The 6,484-nt window shown below is 39.4% G+C and overlaps 1 protein-coding gene across 1 annotated transcript in view; it reads right to left on the reverse strand.

The window, feature by feature from the left end:
- The window catches only part of LOC110030628 (dynamin-related protein 1E-like), a 16,278-nt gene that overhangs the window by 5,031 nt on the left and 4,763 nt on the right, over positions 1–6,484 (reverse strand). The gene's annotated exons all lie outside the window — the stretch shown is intronic.

Below are 6,484 nucleotides of genomic sequence, written 5' to 3' on the forward strand. Positions count from 1 at the left end.
TATATATATATATATGCACATTCATTTCAATTCAAACACAAGTTAGTTTGATTCAATCTAGGTTTGACTCCTTTCTAGAGATTCAAGCATGGCTTGTCTTATTAGTTGGCACATTGAAGTTGATCCAAGCAAAAGGCCAATCCAATTTTTAAGTGATTTTCAACCTTCAAGTCAAATTCACAACCCCAACACTCACTAACATGCAACCACTTTATATTAAATGACTCTAATCAAAGTTATTATTGCTGACTCCAAATATGTCAAGTAGACCGTGCCTAAGGAATAGAGCGTGAAACCAACGGAAGAATATTATGAGAGAGATTGAGAGAAGAAAAGAACGAGAAGAGGAAGACTTGCCCCCTCGGGGGCGAAACAGTGTATTCCAGAGCTTGTGTACCCATCTTATTCCCATAAAAATAGAGCTTAATAGCGAGGGGGCCTAAAAGCCCCTTTACATGAAAGGGCCCTCCTATTTATAGATGAGAGGAAGGCCAAAAAGTAAATTATAATATTACCATTGCTTTAAGGGGGGTAGTACATGATATTTTAGCCTTTTGTATTGGTGGTCGTTCGGTGGGAAAAGTTCTCCATCAGTATCCTTAGTTTGGTAGGAAAAGTCCTCCGTCGACATCCTCTAATATGAGGAAAAATTCCTCTATCGGAGGGAGAGGTCGTCCGAGGGTAGCTAATTCGACAGAGGCTGACTGCAGATAGCCTCGAGATTCGTGCAAATCATTTTTGAGTATACATATTAAGTTTATCAATTTTTTTTGCTCCTTGATAGCGAAAATGCAACAAGGACACTGAAATTTATAAACGAAATAAATCTTGAACACATAGTTTACTAATGATACCGCCTGTCAGACACTTGTTCTGCTTGGTTTTGGTAGCTTTATTGTCATTCACTGCTGAACTTATCCTTCTGTAATTTTCTATCAGCGGAGTTGTCGGATTCTGGCGGCCATTTGAAGGGAAAAATCCTTCTTTTGAGTGAAAAATCCTCTGTTAGAGTCCTCCGTTCGGAGGTAAATGTCTTCTGCCGGAGTCCTGGAGTTGTTCGCCCAGGAGTGGAATCCAAGAGCTTGTCGTTGTCGAGTGTCAGATTTTTTTACACAACTCGCGGAGCTTGTCGCCGTCGAGTGTTAGATTTTGTTTGCACCGCTCGCGGAGCTTGCGGCTTTTTTGCACCGCTCGCAGAGCTTGCGGCTTTTTTGCACCCCTCGCGGAGCTTGTCACTCACCCCTCACGAAGCTTGTCGTCGTCGAGTGCTAGAATTTTTTACACCTTTCACGGAGCTTGTCGCATGCAGGTGTTAAATTTTTTGCACCACTCACAGAGCTTGTTGTTGTCGGGTGTTAGATTTTTTGCGACTCTCAAGGAATTTGTTATTGTCGGGTGTTAGAATTTTTGCACTATCACGGAGCTTGTCGCCGCCGGGTGTTAGAATTTTTGCACATCGCAGAGCTTGTTGGTTTTATTACTCGGGTTCGAGTTTCCAAGTGTCAAGTGGTCACCGACATGCATGGACTCCTTGATCTTGCTATGCCTTGACCATGATCTTTCATATATAAATAAAAGATACTATTAAGCACATGTATCATAAAGTAAACTTTGGGGGAGATACATGCTTATATGGGGTTGGAGACCGCTAACAGGTACAGTTAATAACCTAGAGATTTTAACTTGATATTCTAGCATTCATAAACTAATTTGCACCTTAAGGGCAGAGAAGCAGGTCCTTAGTGTGCTGATGTCTCTTCAAAATTGTGCAAAATAGATTTTCAGATAAGTAAAACAAAATAGTTTTAAATCTGTGCATGTAAAGAATATTTGCGATATTCAGTTAAAACATTCGATATAAAAAAGTTCCATTTGGAACTCTCTTATAGCCATAAAATCTTCATTAGTTAGTGACATGTACGTATTTGTTCATACATTTCACGTATATTAGTATACGTATTTATATATTCGAAACAGGAGGTCAGTGGTATGCATGTAAATCTTCTTTTTATTTTATTCTATTTTTCTCTTCAGGTGGCCGACCGTTGGTTGGTTAGTTGAGGCAGAGATAGCCAGCCAGCGAAGAGGTTGACCGATCTAATAAAACTAAATTTTAGGTTTTAAGATACATAGAGACTAAAGAATTGGGAATGTGTGTAAATCTTATCCAATTAGAAACAATCAATTGGAGACAGATGGCCGACTAAAAGTTGGTAGTCGTTCAGAGACAACCAGAGCAATGGTCGGCCGAGGAATGTCACTAACGGGAGGGTAGCCTCTATATAAATTGAGCGGTAAGTACGTAAATCTACATGTGAATGGAGATGTAAGTATGTAAATCTGTATATAAATTGAGTTGTGTGTAAATCTGTGTATAAATCTATGTATAAATTGAGTGGTCAATATGTAAACATATAAGCATATAAGAGTTGAGTGGCATGTATATAAATCTTCCCTGAAGTTGAGATGATCGGTCGGAGGTAGGTGGTCTGCCGGAGACTATCGGAGCAGTGGTCGGCTGGACATAGGTTGTCGGCAAAACAAGTTAAGCAATATAAAAATATAAACATATAAAAAATATAAAGATAAAAAATTGAGTGTATGTATATATATAAATCTTTCATGTTTCTTTTTATTGTGACAGGATGGCGAGACCGAGTGATGATGGGACAGTCGGACGGTGAAGTGGTTGGCCAACAAATAAAATGATAAAATCTATGAGTTAGATATATAAAGACAAAGGCATGCGCATGAATATTACTTTTAAATTTATCCAAAATAGGCGTCAAAGGATTAAAGATTTTTCAAAAATTACTGTGCCTCTATGCCAACTTTTAGAAAAAGACGTCTTATTTGATTTTAATCAAGAGTGCCTAAATGCCTTCGAGTTATTAAAAAATAAACTAATCATCGCTCCTATTATTGTTTCACCTGATTGGGGAAAACCATTTGAGTTGATTTGTGATGTGAGTGATTATGCTATTGTGGTTGTTTTGAGACTAAAATATCATAAAATTTTTAAATTAATATATTATGCAAGTAAAACTCTTAATAAAGCTCAAATTTATTATATTACTCCAGAAAAAGAGTTATTAGCAATATTACAAATTTAAGTCTTATCTTATTGGAACTAAATGTATAATGCATACAGATCACTCTATCATTAAATATCTGATGTTGAAAGATGGGTGCTTCTAACGCAAGATAATTGAATAGATTTGGAGTACATCATGGATTTGACCTAACCCAACGTTTAGTTTGGATAGAATAAAACCACAGATTTGTAGATCTTGTATGTTCGTTGCACGCAAAAAGTGAGATATATGAGGATACCTTTCTCCATGGTTTCAGATTGGAGCAGAGTGGTCGGCCATAATCAAGTGATCGGCCGATGGACAAGTGGCTATGGATGCATTAATATAAATGAAGAATGTGAATATATAATTTATAAAAATTAAGTGGTATGTATGTAAATATAAAAATATATAAGAATTGAGTGTTGTGTTTCTGTTTTTGGAAGATGATCGGCCGTTGGTCAACGACCAAACGGAAGCGGATGAACGAGGGTCGGTGACCTCGGTCGGAGGAAGGTCGGTAGCTGACTGGTCGATGGAGGCAAAGTGCGGCGATTTTTCCGAGCAAAAAAGAAGTTCGTACTTCGAAGCATTCTCGTTTGCAGTGGTGCCCGAGGAGCTCCGCGGCCGTGATAGTACTACCATTCTGTTGGCATCTCCGGTGGATCTAAGGCTGCCGTTTCCACCGTCGCAAAATATCTGATAGTCCTGAGGGATTTGAGTGATATAAGGCTAAGCTAACGAGGGGATGAGCTAACAATAAAAATGAGCTGGAATTTCTGTGTCACTCTCCACTTGTTGCAGTCCACCGAGAGAAATCGGATTGGGGCAACTTTAAATTCTTAAATTTCTCCGTGCTTCAATTCTTAGATCTTGTTTGTAGTTCAAAGCTTTCTGTCCAATGTTTTGAATCTTCATTTTCTTGAGCTCAGGAGGCAACTCCTGAAATTCCTCCATACGTAGAACCTCCAGCAACAGAAACAGACAAACCTTGTCATTCCCACCGAGAATATTATCATCCCGCTTTACCTTTGGCATTTTACAGAGGTACAGAGACTTGAGGTGGGAAAGCCCTTTTTTTTATTTTATTTTATTGCTCCGAATGGCAGCTCTCGTCCTTCTTCTCCCAGCTTTCAGGTGGTCGGCAGATGGCCGGTTGGTCGAGGCGGCTTGGTGGCCGGTTGATGACGGTCAGCGCAACTAGGACGGCCGGCAAGGTGGCGTCCGACCGGCGGATCAGCAAGAGCGGAAAATGGCCAGCCGGCGAGTTAGCCGGACGACCGCTCGTTTTTTGTGGTGGATGACTGTTAGTGGCCGGCCAGAGTAGGGGCAGCTGATCGGCGTATATTGACTGGCAGGTCGGATCTGCGTGCGGCGGGAGCTTAATGCCTAGTTTGGCCGGCGCAGAGGCGGACGACCGGCGAGAAATCAACCGGCGGCGTCGCATCCCATTCGCGATAGAAAAGTAATGCTGGAGGTCGGTTTTTGTGGTAGCTGCTGATCCACCGGAATCCTGTGAGGTGGCCTGGACGAAAGGTAGGGAGGATGGCAGAGTTGGCCAGACATGCCCTTAATAATGTTGATGTCAAATTGAAGAAAAAATATTACCTCACTCCAAAGAGGAGGTGTCACGTGGTATTCTGGTGGGACAATTGTATACGTGGTACTCCTCAGTACTCCTGAGATAATATTTTTTTCAAATTGAAAGATGATGAAAGTGTTGATGCAAGATTTTGAAGAGTAGAGTTTCTTGTGACTCGAGCCTAGGTCTGATATTCTTCTTACTTCCTGTTGTAAAGCTTGCCCAATCAAATACCTCAATACAAGATCTAACATTCTTTCCCTCAATTTCTGAAGCATTTTCCCTTCTTCTTCTTCTTCTTGGTTCTTTTCTTCCTCTTCCTAGCCTTCTTGGTTTGATTTCTTTCTTAATCCTTGTAGTCTCTTCTCTACAAGTCTCCCTTATCTATTTATAACAAGATGAGACCTCCCAAGTAGACCCGGTTCACAAAATTAGAAGTTTTCATAGTTCTTTAATAGCTTCTATGGAATTACAAATTTGGCATTATCTTAATTAATTGTGAATCAATTATAACAATTATCCATATTAACTCCGATGGGACTCTTAGCTCCTTGTTGTGTTCACTAAGTTTTGACAGTATCTGAATTTAGCCGTAGGTAACACCTTGGTGAGCATATTAATTCCTTCTACTTGTATGAATCCCTTTACTACAAGTCTTGCTTTATACATGGCCTCTTCAATGCCTGACATGTCTTCCTTCTTCTTGAAGGTTCACTTACAAACAACTACACGGTAGTTCTTAGGTCGATCCACAAGTTCCCAGGTTTTGTTCTTCAACAGAGAAGCTATTTCCTCATCCATAGCATCCATCCAATTGTGTCTTTCCTTACTCTTTAGAGCTTCCTTGTAGCTATTTGGTTCTGCTTTTACTATCTCTTCTGCATCGCTTAATGCATAGGAGATCAAATCTGAATGGAAATATCTCTCTGACGGTTTGATGGTTCTTACTTGTCTATCTCTCACCAAACTGTAGTTATTTCATCTGCCTTTTTGTTCAGTTTCTTGTTGGTCTTCTACCACTTCATCTTGATTGTTCACATCAGTCATTTGATCCGTCAAGATTTGTTGTAGTTGCAGCTCCACCTCAATTGGAGTATCCTCCTTAGTAGCACTGTTCTTGGTAACGTAGCTTTCCAGGCTCGCCATTTTTGACTCATCGAAATTAGGATTTTGGTTTTAGTGATAGAGTGGAGAAAAATGTGGGAAAGTTTAGTTGTCTGAAGAGAAAATTAGGGTTTAATTGGTAGAAGAAATAAAGTTTTGGATGAAAATGATGAGGCTTAGAGCTAGGGTTGGTCCCATTATTTATGTGGAGTGCAGGGAGAGTTTAAAGGTATCTAGGATTAAACAAGTTTTCCAGAATTGCTTGCGTATTGCATACATATTGCACATGCACAGCTTCATGACTCTAAGCAGTCATGAATCTTCATGATCATAAGCTCAACATGAATTATGCATCTTATATTAGGATACATTCAAATTCATGATTTCAATAAGTCATGAGTAATTACACGTGCCTTCTATACTCAATTGCAAAATTAGATTGCAATTGACAAGGTGAAAGGGTTTACATAAAATTTACATTGAATAAGGCTTCTATAATATGCATGATTGCAAAAAGAATTCAAGGATGAAATTTTTATATTATATATCGCTACGTAGAAGTTTCTTAAATCTAAGGGCATAGCCACCCCAAGTTTTTGCCCCAAGCATCTTGGTTGCACCATTGTCAACACTAGTTGCATGTCCATTATTTTTGTCTCTTGGAGCTCATAAGTTACTAATGTACACATATTGCATAAACTAGCATACAATATATATATATATA

This window comes from Phalaenopsis equestris, unplaced genomic scaffold (genome assembly GCF_001263595.1).
Source record: "Phalaenopsis equestris unplaced genomic scaffold, ASM126359v1 Scaffold000002, whole genome shotgun sequence".
NCBI classification, from domain to species: Eukaryota; Viridiplantae; Streptophyta; class Magnoliopsida; order Asparagales; family Orchidaceae; genus Phalaenopsis; species Phalaenopsis equestris.